Consider the following 17,915-nt stretch of genomic DNA (forward strand, 5'->3'; position numbering starts at 1 on the left):
GGTCAAAGGTCAAAGTCTGCATTTTGGAAAAACGACGTGCTTTCTTTTATGAGAATATGTATACCATCCCGGTCTCTGGTTTGGGTTAGGTCTCCGACTGCTAGCCCCTCCAAAGGTTCCTAATTGAATTTAAGATAGTTGACTATATTTGTGGTTGTAAGGAGGGTAATGTTATGGCACGTCACAGCAGGGAACGCATATGTGGAATCGAAATCGTCGACAAATTAGCCGACCTTGACGGAACTGCGCCATCATCGTCGATGCGTGTTGTTCTCCAAGCTCGACGGACGTTTAGTTCGTGCTTTTAAACTTCGCTGGAGCATCCCGCGCAGAATTTCAAGAGCGGGACAGCTCCTCGACCGAGCCACTTCCCCGTGGAAGCGGGACGCGAAGACCACCAAGAAGAAGAAGAACAATCTGGACTCTCATGTCTTCGCCCTCGAGCCCAGCGTGCTTTAGGACACCCTGCTGCATGTCTATTATGTGCACAGTCTAACATATACTATAGCACCATCAGGTGGTACACGGCGATGATGTCATTGAAGTAAGGGCAACATTGATCGCTTCCTAAGTCATAATCTGTTCTGTTCCAAGTCCCCTCTGCGATATCTGCCTCTACTCGCAGCCGCTCTGCCAACACCTCTTGCCACAGGATTATTTGGGAATAAAATATAGATCTTTTTTTTCTTCTTCTCAATATTACCCTACTTTATTGAAGTGAATAATTTAGACGTGCGTCCATGTATTTTCTTATGTCTCAGTTTTATTTGTCTAACCATCTCGCTCTCTCCTCCTCACACACACACACAGTCCTCGCTTACAGTATGAGCCTGTCTGTGGGAGTTCTCCTCGGTACAGTGTGCCGTCTGTGGGTTTAATCATAGGTGTCCCACCTGGAGGGGGTCTGGGTGCAAAAAGACAGCTTCAGACAGATTTAGAGCTCGTCGTGCTCCGCAGGAATGAATGGCCGGTGTTTGTGTTGCGTGGGGTTTGAATAGTTCCTTTTTTTTCGGCGCGAGTCTCCCATTGGTAAGTGGTTCCTGGAGTGTGAGGATGCATAATGATGCTGTAACGGGTAAATGCCTTGCATCCGCAAAATGCCGACATGCGGTTTTGACCTTCAAAAATAAATACATAAAAAATAGCAGGATGGGCTCTGATTTGTGCGTTGTCTTTTAACGGTGTTCAGACTCTACCTTTTCCCTTTTCCAATAAACAACAATGTTCTCCTAGCAGAATATCGGCTTTTAGTGAACTGAGAGAAATGTCAAAAGCCCCATTGGAGCATGTTTTTTTGGAGGACACAAACCACAGTTGGATTTATGTTTTTGGCCTGAGGACCATTACTCTACTCACCTCAGCCCTTTTTTTAACGTTTTGTTTGGATAGATAGATATTCTCTTAATTGATGTAAGAATTGTGCCATGTATGGTTAAATTAAGTCCTGCTAACTAAGGTAGAAAAAAACAGAGCTACCAACTTGTAGTTCATTAAAACACTTTTTCTTTATACACATGGTTACTATTCCTTATGAATAGCATGTGTATTACGCTTTTTTTCCCTTTAAAAAAAAAAAACTTTGATAATATTACATTTTACAATCTAACAATCTACAGGAGAGGTCTCACTGTCGGGCTGTCCTGCTGGTTTATAAAGACGCTGACCATTAAATCCGGTTAAGGACCTTTGTTGCATGCCCCCCAGCCTCCTCTGCCCTCTCAATGCCTGTCACTGGCTTCCTGTTTGGTATTGAATAAAAAGGGTTAAAAAAATCCCCCACAATATTTCCTTTTACATTCATACAATGTTCAACATCATCAATTATACTTGTGAGCGCTACCTTTGTTGCGTAGCATCCTGTCCATCAGTTCACTTCAATTACTCATTCGTAATGATTATTATATTTATAGAGTCCAGATCTAGCTCGAAGGGATTTACAAAAAAATATTGAAATAGAAATGCGACACACACTGTATAGATAACAAACACACAGTAGATCCTTGAATATTACATTTAAATGAAAAATGAGAGAATTATTAAGTGTGACGATGATTATAAATTCATTAATATAATTAATTCTTATCTGACTTGATGATTTTTGCAAAAATAGCTTTTCTGCTGTTCAAATGTTCACAATTCAACCAAATTGATTCATATTGCATTGTGCATGTTGCGACTTATGTATTACAATACAAAATTAATCTTTAACATGTGTAGTTTATTATATCATATTTGTGGCACGCACATACATATAACCACATCTTGGACATTGATTGAATTTGATAGTTATTGTCACCAGTGAAAAGTGAAGAGAAATAAAATCCAATCGGCACAATAGCCAAGCTAAAAGTGGAAGGTTAAAATAGTGGAAAATACCACTTTATCTTCAGTGTTTTATAAGGATTTATTTAGATTTATTTTAGGAAAAGCAGTCTGATAAGTAACTGATTTAATGCAGACAATAAATTCAAATCTGCTTAAGTGCTCCATGGTTGGTAAACTGTAGATATGATTTGAAAATGTCATCATCACCACAAATACAAATCACAGAGGCACTGCAGTTTGCTTCAGAAGCAACCATGTCTGCCAGCTGACTGCTGATGGTATTTGGTGGCGGGTGTTAAGTTCAGGGCCGGACCACAACACACAAATCAGAGTGTCAGAGGTTAATAATCATCCTCAGAGAGTGCCACTGCGACCTTTAATTCTACACAGTGATTACAGTGCAGAAGGGAAATAATGAGGCAGTTGGGACAGGGATGCTGGACAGCTGTGTGACAGGAAGGACAATCCTGGGACAAATTAAACTCAGTGGTGAAAGCAGTTTCTATTGTGAAATCTTGTGATTTGTTATGATGCTTTTTATTAAATTATTAGATCAAACGACCATGTGGTCTGCGAGGCGAACTTGCGGTAGTGTTTGGCGAATGGGAGGTAAAAAAGAGGCGATGCAGCAATACACAGCAATAAAATAAAATTAGACTTTCAACTGAGGGCAAAGAAAGTCTCAAACTGTGTTCACATGAACCAGAACACAGAGCTTGAAAGTATTTTGCACATTTAAGAGAAAACAAAGTGAATAACTTCTTGTCTATTTTGGATCTGCTTCAAGGAAACAAATTACAATGTGTCAGAATTTATCCTGGAACACTGAGTCCTGGAATAAATTGTCCCTCCGCTGTGTTATAGTGATCATAAATAGCGAATTATCTCAAATACATCTCAATCTTTTAACAAATGTATGACCTCATAATAACCTACGAAAAGTCCTCCTTACGTGCATCTTTTCTAAATAAACTATCATCTTCACAGGAGAGGACTTGGTTAGGTTAAGGCTACACAAGTACATGTTAGGTTTAGGGGAAAAAATGTAAAATTTGGTTTAGGAAACAAAATGAATGAGAAAAGATTGTCATTTGGCTTACGGGTTAGAAAGGGCCCTAACTACGGAAGTTACGTGACACATAAATCTACGTCTTCTCGTTTCACACAAAGAACAAACAGCGTCCTCTTGGGTGACAGGTCAGCTTGTTTGTTTGTCCAATCCATCGCCCCTCCCGTGTTTTTTCTCGGTCATGGTTAATGATTACGTGGATTTCACACAACTTTCTTTCATATGATGTGTATGAATCACAGCGTGCAATTTTTTGTAGGTAACAGTACTGTGGCAGCGGGGGGGTGTTTAGGCTTGGCTGCAGAGTGGGTGGAGCGGGGGTGTGGTTCAGGGAACGGTGTCTGATTGTCATCAGCTGGTCTTTATGGGTAATTAGTCCAGCTGATGACAATCTGTGTTTTGTGTATCTGCGAGGCTTTGTCTTTAAAGGAGCTGGATGGACTAAAGACGGGAGTGGAGTGCCGAGCAGAGACACTGTCTGCGGTCTGGAATAATAAAATATATTACCAAATATCACTCCGACTGCTCATTCCGTGGTGCTTATAGGGAGAACCTACTAGTGACGGCTAGAAACCTGTCACAAGTACGAATGTTGGATGAGAGCATCCGGCCCGGTCGCAATTCAGTACGGCGGTACCCGACGTCGGCTATATGCTTACACGCCCTCAGATAACGAAATTGACGTCCTCGAGGGCGTGGAAAGTACATAATTGGCCTAAGAGGAAATCTAAAGCAACGATGCAATAAAATGACATGAGAAAAAGAGGCTTAAAAATAAATGTGGCCAACACAACATCTGAAGTCCTGATCTCATTCGGGTATCCGGTTCATTCCCCCAACAACGGGACAACCCCAACCCGGAGTCGGAGGATGTCGCTTTCGTTTGCTTTCAGCGACGACCGTCTCCTCTGCTGAGGTCGGACGGGTTAGGCGCGAAGCAAAAGACACAGAATGACAAGATGACATGTGGCAGAGCGCGTCAACCAGCGCGAAGGGAGAGGGAGGCAGGAGAGCGAGATGATGGCGGGAACAAAGACCGAGGAGGAGATATGGAGTGAGAAAGGCCAGTCGCTGTACACCGAGGTGCAGCCTGAGAACGAGAGGATACGAGTACACCGGAATGAGCAGCAAGTGAGGCGTCAAGGCGAAGAGACCACGTACTGCGCGCCGGAGAGAGAGAGAGAGGTGATGAAATGAGATCAAAGGAGATTACGGGTGCGTAGCTGAGGAAGGGGGAAGGGGGTCCAAATGTGCTAATCTGGGTCGGTGCGCGTTGTGCAAACACTGTGCCTGCCAGGTTGGAGCGAGAGCGCATGATCCACAGCCAACTGTGTGCAGTGAGGAGGATGCCAATAACACGCGTGGTACATTACGAGGGGGGGGGGGGTCAGAGCAATCGGATCGGTTGGCCTTTCGAAAAGGTTAAGTCTCGGTTACTTGACAAGGTTTCTTCGTCCGTTGATATTTTGCTAATTTCTTCAACGTCAACTGTGACATACATGTATTGAAGAGAAATGAAAGAGAACTTACTGAGGACATTACATGTGTATTGTGATGTCTTGAGAGGACGGGATCGTGAGGTGAGGCGTGGGTACACAAATCAAGACGACAGGCGAAGGTTTCTTTAACTCAAAGTTTTTGTCATTAGATTCTTCTTCACAAAAAGGGAAACTTAACGCCAACAAAAGTCGTTGTAAAAAACAAACATAAGTGCTTCAGTCTTCTCCTGGTTCATTGTCTTTAACATGATATCAGAACGCTCCTGAGCTCCTCGCAGGCTCATCAGCCTCATCCCTTTCAGCTGTGCAGCAGCCTTGGCCCGCCTGCACTGCTGAGTGGGAATTGTAGTCTTTTACACTGGATGTCATGCTGGTTGTAGTCCCTGCTGCAACCACCGGGAAGGAATGTACCTCCCATTAATCACCATTCCTCTTATGACATCACAGTATCTAGACATAAAAACGTGACAACATCTGATATTGTTGGAAATAAAAAAGGTGACCAGAATGGAGTTTGTAAAAATAGCTCAATGCTAACTAAACTAGCTAACACGCTCACGTCAACAATGCTAGCGTGTTGATGTTTCGCAGGTTGTCGTAACCTAGCACGTTAGCTCATTGGCTGAGGGTGGTGGGAGTGTGGGAGTGCTTTGAGTATTTGTACGCACTTTCAAATGTAACACGGAGGAGCGTACTGTCAGTGGGAGAGGGCTGCACAGTTATGTTCAAGTTGGAAGAACAAAATGTGTGACACACAAATGGGGGGGTTATTTTCAGATTAGGGCTACTTTTTATTTCCAACGCATTAAGCCTCTACGCACATGCAGGACACCATTTTGCTCGGCCATGCATCCGTCCATCTTGTTCTATGAGTGACATTTTTGTCACCTTTTTAAAAAAAAAATAGCTGCCGCCCCAAATGGGATCCTTACACTCTTCATGCCCAGTGTGACATTTGAGAGGCCCGTGCTCCTGGGGGCGGCTGGTGCTACCCGGTTATGACTTTGGCATTAAATAAATCCTTTATCTGAAACCCTGACCCTGTGAGCAGCAGCAGAGGAGTCACTTTTATTTGAAGTCCTGCTCACTATTCCAAAATGAACGGCCAACGAAAACAAACAATATCAAAGCGCTAGCTCATGTTGTTTCAAACCAATTTGAAAGAATTGTCATTATATATTCTGACGCAAAGCTTTTTGCAATAAGTTCATGCAAACACAATTTTAAATCGGCTACAACTCAGGCAACCGAGGAGGTGACGTAAAAGGAGAATGTGGTGAAATGAGTCACATCATTTCGAGCATTAAAAACGTTTTTAGACTCATCTTATGTGTATAATTGTCTTATGTTGCCTCTCTCCTCGCTGCCTCTTTCACTGTAATTGTCTCCAGCAAAAAGGGGCCGAGCATTATTATCTTAATGTTCTGCTCTATGATTTAAAATAATGCTATAATTAAGTTTCAAGTTTCAAGTTTCAAGTTTTTATTGTCACATCCCCTTTTATACAAGTATAATCGGTTTGTGAAATTCTTATGTGCAAAACACCCGACAGCAGTAGCAGACTAAAAAAAGAATAAGAATGAGAATAAACTATACAATATCCACACAAAAAAAAGAAGAAAGTATTAACAATATATATATAAAACAATGTAATAGAATATACATCATGACAATATATATATATAAAACAATGTAATAAAATATACACTTTTTGAGACAATATATATATATATATGTATATACATACAATATATATATACAATATATATATATAAAACAATGTAATAAAATATACACCATGGCCATAGATATTCACAGAATATGTTCTGGTGTATAGTGTTAATGAGGGTCTCAGTCCTTGTTCAGCAGCCTGATGGCCTGACTGAAGAAGCTGTCCCTCAGTCTGTTTGTCGGCACTTGATACTGCGGTATCGCCTGCCTGACGGTAGAAGGGTGAACAGTTTGTGGCGGGGTGGTTATTGTCTTTCATCATCCGTTTGGCCCTGGCCACGCACCGCTTGGTGTATATGTCCAGGATGGAGGAAGCTCACCTCCAACGATGTACTGTGCCGACCGCACCACCCTCTGTAGTGCCCTACGCTCCAGGGCGGTGCAGTTCCCGTACCAGACGGTGATGCAACCTGTCAGAACACTCTCGATGGTACTGGTGTAGAATGATCTGAGGATGCGGGGGGCCATGTTGAATTTCCTCAGTCGCCTAAGGAAATACAGGCGTTGTTGGGCCCTTTTCACCACGTGAGTGGTGTGCGTGGTCCATGTGAGGTCCTCGGAGATGTGCACGCCGAGGAACTTGAAGCTGCTGACCCTCTCTACTGCAACTCCGTCTATGGAGATGGGGGTGTGCTCTCCTCTCCGCTTCGACGACTTTCCTGTTCTGGATTTCTAGCTCTGAGTTGTTTCTGAAATGCTGCTTCTTTAATATATATATATATATATATATATATATATTAAAGAAGCATATATATATTTTTCCCAAATATGTTCTGGTACCATAAAAATACCACAGAAATTTGTCACGTCATCTAATCCACATGACTCTGGTGGTCAAATTTAGAGATGTCGATAAAGTAATTTTTCTAAAGAAATAAAGCTAATCCGGTGTACTTTGGAACTGAGTTATTTTCTTTTATCTCACCGTGATCAGAGTAAAAAACATCTTACAGCGGACCGTAGGGGTCTCTGCTGACTCCCATGACCCAGTGACCTGTGTTTTGTTTGTAGACCCTCTGTGCCGGTGATCTGGAGCTAAATATAGACATGCCTCGCCACCCGATCGAGCAAGGGTTAAGATAAGATCAAACATATTGATCCACACATGCCACAGCAGCAGAAGTACAACATCTCTCAAGATGAAGCATGAAAGATAAAAGATGCGTGTACATCCAGACTTTACTTTTCCTTTTTTTTCTCGCCTTCTTAGATGCTGTCAAGGAAACAAGCAACAAGAATTTCATTAATTTAGAAAGAAAACAGTTCATCTTTCATTCCATTCCCTGTGGACTTTCATTACTATGTCTGAACCACTCTCACACTATAGAATTGTAGTGATTTGTTTCTTCTTTTCATCACAGGTAAAACATGTGTGAATTTATAAAATCACATATCGGAGAGTGGAAAGCAAATAATCCCACGGTATTAATTTCCTTCTGAGTGGTTCACCTATACTTCCAGCAGAGGTTTGACATTATATACATCAGAGTCTTACATAACACTGAATTGATTTCTAAGTCACATCAATGCATCCGAAGTCCAGAACCTCATCGACTCCCCACCAATCCCTCGCGCAAGTGTGTGTGTGAGTGTGTGTTTGAACACTCACGTGTCACAGGGATTGGGATGCTATAGGGATGAGAGTGTGTGTGTGTGTGTGTGTGTGTGTGTGTGTGTGTGTATGCATTAAGCTCTTACTGCTGCTATTGGCTAAACTCTGGGACATCAGGTAAGTATATCCTCACATCACCTCTCTGCTGAGCCACGGATGAATGGAGATGTATGGGCGAGAGAGAGGGAGGGAGGGAGGGAGAGAGAGGCTGAGCAGCAATAAACATTACGCTTCTTTGAGCCTAATGCAGAAATTCAGTGACCATGGTAATCTGAATTTATTTTAGATTAAATGAAAGTTTAATCACCGCATACAGGAATACAATTAAAAAACCGTTGTAGAAGTAAGAATGTTGTAAATGTGTGGTGGTGTTCAAATAATAGATAGATAGATAGATGGATGGATAGATGGATGGATGGCTAGATGTAACAGATCATCTGCTGCCCCCACGTGGCATATTAGTGACTACAACTCCGTGTGGCTAGAATCAAAGATACAAAGGCATCGAGATCGCTCCCCCCATTACAGCCTATGGATATGGTCGACATATGTTATTGTTCACCACAGTTGCAGAAATGAGCTTCTATACAAACTAGCATTCTGTATAAAGCATAGAAAACTATACATGTATTAAGCTTGTTATTTCTGACATGTTTGACTGGTTTCAAGCACACAGAGGGAGAGTCGTGGTTCCAAATCAAACGTGATCACTGAGACGAGTGAGTAAACTCCTCCTGTCAGAGGTCTCACGCCTATCTATTGATCAAAACAAACTCTTCTTTTCTTTTCGTTTATTACGAAACGAAAGTTAAGTGAGAGTGACGCATCTCGACGTGTCATCACACTCTTTACGTACATTAAAAGTTGAGGCTCCGTAGACAGCCACGTGACCTGAACATTACTTATTTAGGGAGCTCGTTCTACACGTTGGACGAGAGGGCTTTTGCTTCGGTAAACAGATAACCCTCCACGCGTTACTGGAACTATCATGGCTGTATAAAGAGACCCTAAACTAACGTTGAGCCAATGTCTAATTTACAGCTAATTCGCAGCTCACGTTTAGAGCTCAACCAGGTGTGCTCTCCCGAGGGATCGCTGTGTGACGCTGCAGCGGCTCTTGTTATTATAGATTCGACTCACTACGGCGACGCTACCATCCGGTCCCATGGTGTAATGGTTAGCACTCTGGACTTTGAATCCAGCGATCCGAGTTCAAATCTCGGTGGGACCTCGAACTTTTGTTTCATATCGTATCAAAAGACACGTTGCCCAGTTGTGCGCGTCAACGTGTGAAGCAAAAGTCAAATCGACTGCCGTGTGTCGAAACGGCAGCCACATCTGGAACACGATCTGTGGGTGCTGTGACCCTATGAGGCCCACAGAGGAAGAACACTTCAGAGTGGAGTGGACATGTTGCTGGCCGAAAATTAGATTTCACAATGAGACTTGGTTAGATACCAAACAGACATGGATTAAGTGGAAGGTAAAGAAAAATTTAGATTTTTTTCTGTAGGGTTCCTTTCAGAGTAATACTAACGATCTGAGTCAGTGTCAAATGCCGTAGTAACGTGGTTCAGACATCTCTGCAGAAACTCAAACTTGTGGTGAAAAATTATAAAGACAAATTCTATTTCACATCATCATTTATACATTCATACACTGAAACTGAGGCTGTTCAGTCTTGTTTGTTTATTTATTGGATCCCCATTAGCTGACGCCTTAGCGACCGCTAATCTTCCTGGGGTCCACAGAAAGGACAAAATACAATACATACAAAAACATACAAAACATATCGTGAAACCAAGTTAAAAATAGTACAACAAAGTAAAAAATAATAAAAATGGTGCAGTCAGATGCTCAGTACAGTTGAAGGATAAGATATATGTTATGTTATGCAAATCAACTTAAGTCATACAAAGAAAAAGAAAAGAAAATCAGATGACTAAAAAGCAATAGAATACATCAAGTGGTGAATGTTCTTAGGTGCGCCTTTAATTGTTTTTTGAATGATAAATTGTTACTTATGTGAGTTAAACGAGGAGGCAGTAGGTTCCAAGCGGTAATTGCACGATAGATAACAGTACGTTTGAGGAGGTTAGTTCTTGGGGTTGGCGGTATCAATTGACCTAAAATAGCATTCCTTGTGTTATGGTTATGTCTGTTAAATGTGTATTGTAACTGATTGAAGAAATATACCGGTGTCTGATTAAATATTACTTTCCTGAAAAACATGAGAAGACAAAAGTGAAGTTGAGTTTCAACTGAGAACCATGACAGGCGAGAGTGCATATATGCAGTATTAGTTCGAATTGAACACTGAAGAGCTAATCTGGCAGCTCTGTTTTGAACCATTTGTAGTTTATGTATGTCCTTCTTAGCAGCCACTGCCCATATGAATGGACAGTACATCAGATGACAAAAGACCAGGGAATGTAACACCTGATAAACAATAGGGAGAGTGAAATAAGCAAAACACTTTCTGGTCATAGCTATACCCCTTACCATCTTAGTGACAATGCTGTTGATGTGCTCAGACCACGACAACTGTTCATCCAACACTACACCCAGTAGTTTGACCTTCTGGACCTGTTCTATCGCTGAGCCAGACATCGACAGGTGAAGCTGTGTATCACCGTTAAGTGTATTCCTAGAGCCAAACACAATGCATTTAGTTTTAGAAATGTTCAGGGCTAGCTTATTCACTTTCACCCAATCAGACACTCTCTCCAGATCCTGATTCAGAATGGTAGCAAGTTCCAGTTTGTTTGAAGAATAGCTGTACAGTGTTGTGTCATCAGCATACATTACCATGTCGGAATTTTTAATTGACAAAGTCTTGGACATTTGGTTCAAATATAGTCATTTGATTTTTATTATAAACAACAGAAACGTGCTCTGAGATTACTGGTGATTTGGCGCTATATAAATATAATTAAATTAAACTCAACCTCATGTTGAACATCTGGCACATAATGTAAATATACAAATTCATTTCTGATATTGGAATATTTATGTTTTTTTTATTGAGGACAGGAGCAACATTGTGCAATTGACTATCATGTTTTTATTTGACTACCACAAACATTTAGATTCAGGTAAAACACACACAATTATGTTAAGGCAAACAGTCACAAACAGTTTGGTTTAGGCATCAAAACCATGACAATAAAACCACAACGTGTTGTTCAAATGAATATGGGTTCAAGTGGGGATTCCCGAAAAGTCTTACGAGAAAAATATATTAGGTTTGTTCGAGAAAACTGCGCCTCGCCTGGAAAGAAGACGAGTAGCAGGCGGAGGCAGCAGGAGGCGTTAACAAAAATATGTGGTCAAGTCGGAGAGTTTTCAGCTGCCTTTAAAGAATACACAAGAAGCCCCAATAAAAAGTGACTTCCTGTTGGTTCCGATCTGTAGGCTACTTGTAGTTTACAGAGCTTGTTCGGATTTATTCACGTGTTTATCAATCTATATTTATTTAGAAATGTGCGTGGACATGCATCCTCTTTTATTTTTATGTCTGACTGAAAACATTGCCGCTTGTGTTGACATGTGTTATATACATACCTGCAAACTCATGAGGGGTGAAAAAGGTGACAAGGGGGGGAGGGTCCTCCGCTCTGACTAAAGGTGCGTTCACACCAAAAGCGAAGCGATTTTTCGCGTCGCCCAAAACCCGTGAGTTTACTCGCTCGACCATTTGCCGTGTTCACGCCATAAGCGTCAAAACGCTCCGCGAGGGGCGGGGCTTATCTCAGTGTCTCGTCTCCGTAAAGACCGTTATCATTTCCTTCATCCACCACGGAATACCTAACCACTAGTTCTGCTTTATATTTGATGTGGACATCCCACACACTAACGCCCTCGTGTTTGGGTTCATGACATCACCCGTAAGCTCTCGCTTATTGCCGTTTATTCGGCCGTAGCCTCTGCTAAACAGGGAACACAGTAACACAAACAACAACATCCCCCTTCACTCACTCAGCCAATCACAAAACACTTTATATACAATAAATATTCTCACTTTTTGATTCAATTTGACTCAAAGGCATTACTGTTATGACTGTTAACTATTGATACTGTTGATATGAATAAAATGGAGAAACGGCCTGCAACGTGCAGTATAATTCTTCCCAATTTTATTCAAATGAACTAAAACAATTGTTATCTTTACTGATTGTGTACCAGAACAGATAGTAATTTATGTATCATTATACATAGATGTAGGTGCAAGGGAACAACATGTGAATGTAATAAAAGGGGGAAACTGGGAATATAATTAATTAATATCATTATTATAATTTGTATAACACTGCAAGTACTTATTTCAAAATTATCATAGAGAACTTACCAACACTGAAGAGGCAACATAACAACATAATCAAAATCATAATCAGAAACTTTTTATTGCCATGTACATTTATATATACAAGGAATGTGTCATGGTGTCAGAAAGAACCATATTGAAAATATCTACATTGTACATTTGCATTTTTACTTTGCAACAAACAAAGGTCCGGCTAAAGGGTATTGTCAGGTCCATACTGTTGGCCTGAATAGATCAATAACACTTTTGAGATATCATATAAAAAAGGAAATTATGAGATGACAAGGGCATCTCATAATTGGGAAGCATCTAGGAACCATTAGAGGTGGTGGTGGAGAACAGGGTCCTCCCGGTCGAGCACTTTCATTAAGAGACTGATCCAGATCCTCTCCAGGAGCTCCTTCCTTCCAGCTGCCATCTCACTCTCTATCCATTATCCAAACCGCTTATCCTCGAAGCCGATCCCTGCTGACATTGGGCGAAGGCATCTCACTCTACAAACAGTCTGAGTTTTAAAAATGTAAAAATGTAAAAATATATATATATAATTAATTGTGCAGCCGTTACCTTTTCTGAAGTCTCGACGTTTATTGACTGCTTTGCGGAGCTAACTCGTCATGTGCGCTCGCGGGCCCCAATGAGCTGTTGGGGATCGTATTCTGTCATGTTAGTAGTCGTCATACTTCTAGTAATAACCCCTTTCTCTATCATAAAAAAGAGTTGCACTGGTATTGGCAAAACTACCGCTTGAGAATTATCCCGTCACCCGTCATAAATAATAATAATAAGAAATAAATGAATAAGAAAAGTTCTGCTAAAATGCCAATATACAGTAACAGTATATTCGATATCCAAAATGTATATAAACAAAAAGAAATTAGAACATTTTAAATAGATGCATCATAATTGCCTCCTGCTGTGTTTTAGCCATTGCACTTAGTAATTGGGTGTGAACTGGGGTTTTCTTCAGTGCATTTGTTGGATGAATTTTGGATCAGGCTGGTAGGGTTCACTCAAGTCCAGGACACTGCTACACTCACTTCATGACGGTCTCCTCATGTCCAGGACACTGCTCCACTCACTTCATGACGGTCTCCTCATGTCCAGGACACTGCTCCACTGGCTTCATGACGGTCTCCTCATGTCCAGGACACTGCTACACTGACTTCATGACGGTCTCCTCATGTCCAGGACACTGCTACACTGGCTTCATGACGGTCTCCTCATGTCCAGGACACTGCTACACTGGCTTCATGACGGTCTCCTCATGTCCAGGACAGTGCTACACTCACTTCATGAGGGTCTCCTCATGTCCAGGACAGTGCTACACTCACTTCATGAGGGTCTCCTCATGTCCAGGACACTGCTACACTGGCTTCATGACGGTCTCCTCATGTCCAGGACACTGCTACACTCACTTCATGAAGGTCACTGTGGCTCAAACTGACTGTTCCCTTAAGAGCAAAAAAAAACTTAGCCTAGCCTGCACGTGCATGTTTTAACATAATAATAATGATTCACATAAAACAGGTAGACAATGTTAACACTGTCAACAATAATAATAAAACTCAACACAGAATCAATGTGAGACCTCACCTGAAGCCCTGATGGTCCAGCTGCTGCTTCTTCAACCTTCTTCGACCTGAGACTAAGAGTCAACAATCGAGCGTAAAGTATTGCAACTACACATACAATAAAAAAATTCTACAAAACGTGGTGTTTGTTGTCAAATCTAAGAGCAAATCAGCTCTGATGTGGCGACAGCCAGGCGTTTCCCATCACGCACTGGGCCACGCAGTCGGTGGAGAGCTAGGCTGCAGTCATCTAGTCCTTTTTGGTTCTGAAGGCGAAGTGCAATGACCCGGAAGTATCTAAGTGGCACTAAGTATGTCGTATGATAAGTGCTGGTCGAATTCTTTAAACGCAAAGGAAAGGGGCTTCATGCTTCATGGTCATGAATAGAAGGTAATTTGTTGACTATTTGATCGCTCCCGAAGATCCAGCGTTTCCTATGCTAAAGGAGCTAAATAAGGAATCATTGAAGAGCCTGCGTTGCTGCTGAACTTTACTCATTTCTATATTCTGATTTCAGCTTTTAAGTACTACATTACATTACATTACATTACATGTCATTTAGCAGACGCTTTACAATAAGTGCATTCAACCTAGAGTACAAACCAAGAACAACAAGAATTCAGAAAGTAACATTTCCTCAATATAGTCGAACTACAAAAGGACCATAATAAGAGCCATTTAAGTGCCACTGAAGTGCTAATCTGTGTTTTAGTCCAGATATAGTCGGAAAAGATGTGTTTTTGTACTATTGCTTCCCTCTATGTGGTTGACATATAGTTGCATTCACTGCGTGCAGCACTTTGTCAACAAGGAATGAATAATAACAGGGGGATGAAAACGGTTGTAATGGTTGTCTTATTTGTTTGTAACTTCATGTAAAATAATATAAATAGATTGCTCTGTAAAATTGTAGCCGTAACACATCTTTATATGTTTGTTCTTCAGGTTGTAATTGAATAACTCCTAATTATTCCTTTCCTTTCTACAGATGAGTTCAGTTGAAGAACTGTGTGTGGAGGACATCTTGAGGGTGAGTCCAAATGTTTACATTCTTGTTTACAGGTGTCTTTTGTCTTTTGCCAACACTATAATGTGAGTATAGATCTATAAGTTGGACACATTTTGTTTTCTTGACCTAAAACATTAAACAACCAGCCTCACAGACATTTTATACCATGTAAAGTTCTCACTCGGCTTCTTGTCTTGAATTTGCAGTGGAAGAAACTATCATGTGCTGTCACAAAATCCAAAATAGATAGAACAATACCTGCATGGATTGTTTTTTTGTATATAAAGGGACACCTGTTTTTTAATTGGCCCATGTGTGTAGGCTCCTACCACATCACACTCTTTTTAATCCTCTCAAATGGAGATGACCCACCCATTGCCCAGTCACCTATTCAGTCACCTAAGTAAAACAAATAATATATATAAATCATTTTCAAACATGTATTTATTTCATATAATTAGGACATTTTTACGTGATGTGATATTGTGTATTTTTCGTGTGTGTTCGCAGTCGTTCATTTGAAGCGGCACATATCAGAGGGGTAGAGTCCACCAGCTCCAGCGACTTGGAGAGTGAAGGCGCCATCAAGGAGCCAACTCGGCTCCCTGTGAGTAACTTAAACGTCAAAACCGAGGCCATTTTCTGCTTGCTCTTTTTTTGTACACATCGTTCATATTGAATAAAGGACACATAAATACACATAAACGCCGGCGCTGAGAGCCAAAGCGCTGCACCTGCCTCTGAGGGCCCCGCTCACAAGCAGCCACTGCTCAGTTACAGCTCAAAGCCACATTTAATTAGCAAAACAAAATAGGTTAAATTTACAGCGACTAAGTCAAAATGTGATATTTAGGAATTTCCTAAATCATTTAAACAACAGTGGCGATCAGGATGACTGTACAGTAATACTTACACTGAAGTTAAATTCTGTGTTCCTGGTCACATCAATTTGAAAGCTGGACCAAAGTGTTTTGATTTCATTCAATTACAATTATGCCAAATATAAAGCCTCAAGTTGTAATTCCAGTCTGGACAGTCGTTTTCTCTAAATGCCAATAGGTATAGATCTTGCCTGTCATCAAGGCGGACTGCAGGGATCTTGGGCTCAAAAAGGTTAAAGACCACTGTCCTACACAATACTACACTGATAAATAATATTTCTACTTTATACATGTTGTAAAACTACCAAAGTGCAGTTACAAATATTATTAGATTAATCAATGTGTTGCTTAAGTGACAAACATTTCAAAAAATATTTGTATTCTAATTTCACTTTAAATAATTAAGAAAACATTTCATGGTTTCAGCTTCTTAAATTTGAAGATGTGCTGCTTTTCCATTTTTCCTAATTTGAATGATTTTTAAATATTGTTATACTTGTGTTCGCCAATAGGTGGCAATAGCGGGTTTTGCCATGACTGGCACCGTAATTCTTGTCAAGCAAGTTAGATCAGCATGTCACAGACAGTGATGCAGCTATTAATGTGAGTCTGTCTGGGTGTTTACAGGTGAGACACGTCATAGATGTTTGTAATGTTTTATCCTCCCACATGAAGCAGAAAGTAATATGTTCATTCATAGGCTGCAGGGTTTTTAAGTTTAAGTTTTTTCTTGACTGGATGGAGAGTTTTGTCAGTTTCTATAACGCATAGTGTTTTTTGTATCTTTTGTTTGGTGTTCTGTGGAAGATCAAAGAAAAAAGGACAATTCATAAACTTGATGTATGATGATTAATTCAGTTATTCCATACAGAAAGCAACTCTTCATAAAACTAATGTTCTCTGCTGGACAACACTGTGAATACAGGTCTTCACCTAGTTTTCTGTGTGTTGCTTTGATTTGAATGTGGCATGGAAAATTAAATTGATAAACGGAAACAATTCAGCCATTAAGGAAAATTGCTAACTATTTCCCTTCGTAATAAATATTATGTATTAAGAGGAAATGCATAAAACAATGTGTATTGTGTTATACCTTTTTATTTCGTTATTTCCAGTGCTCTGCTAAACTTCTTTTCAGTAAATCAAAGTTTTATTTATGTTTCAGTATATCTACTGGAGCCTACAGATGATTTGCCATGATCTAAGTTTCAAGATAAATGACAGCTCTTGAAGATATTGTGGTAAACCAAGGGGTAAAGCCGAGCAGCGGGGGAGGAAACCTAAGCGCAGGTTGGGGGAGGTGATCAAGGGAGAGTACTTCCCAGTGCAGGTGCTGCAGCCAATGGGCACATGGAAGTGGTCACACCTGCAGCCCATCAGGTGATTAGAGGGAGCATTTATTCTCTGCACTGGAAAGCCTCAGGGGAGGAACTGGCTAGGCCAGGAGGTAACCGAGTACGCTCACCTATCTCCTCTGCCCAAACAGGAAGAAGGAAGACCGAACGGCGTGAGACCGAAGGCCAAAGACCCAGACTGGGAAGAATCCTTTGTTGACTTTCTAAACCCATCCCCCTTGGCCCTACCCGTTTTATTAAACGATACTTTATGTTACTTTACGGTTGAGTCTCCTGATTTTATTCACCTGTTACTGTTATTGTCTTCCTTTGCTCTCTCACTCAGTCCCTACCTTACTCACAAAGCCGGCAACCACTGTAACTCCACTTCATGTCTCTGAACACTCGATCAAGCTATCTTTAACCAGGTGTCCTCCTTTCTCCACGATAACAACCTTCTTGACCCTCACCAGTCTGGTTTCAAGCCCTCCTTGCTGTCTTTGAGCAACTTCAAGCTGCTAAAGCAGCCTCTATCTCATCTGTCCTTATCCTTCTA

At 41.0% G+C, this 17,915-nt stretch overlaps 1 non-coding gene across 1 annotated transcript; it reads left to right on the forward strand.

Annotated features, from left to right (window-relative positions):
* The first annotated feature begins 9,395 nt into the window (after positions 1–9,395).
* trnaq-uug (transfer RNA glutamine (anticodon UUG)) lies at positions 9,396–9,467 on the forward strand. The gene has a single exon. It is a non-coding gene; the product is annotated as a tRNA-Gln (tRNA).
* The last annotated feature ends 8,448 nt before the right edge of the window (positions 9,468–17,915 follow it).

Source organism: Pseudoliparis swirei, chromosome 9, assembly GCF_029220125.1.
Source record: "Pseudoliparis swirei isolate HS2019 ecotype Mariana Trench chromosome 9, NWPU_hadal_v1, whole genome shotgun sequence".
Lineage (NCBI taxonomy): Eukaryota > Metazoa > Chordata > Actinopteri > Perciformes > Liparidae > Pseudoliparis > Pseudoliparis swirei.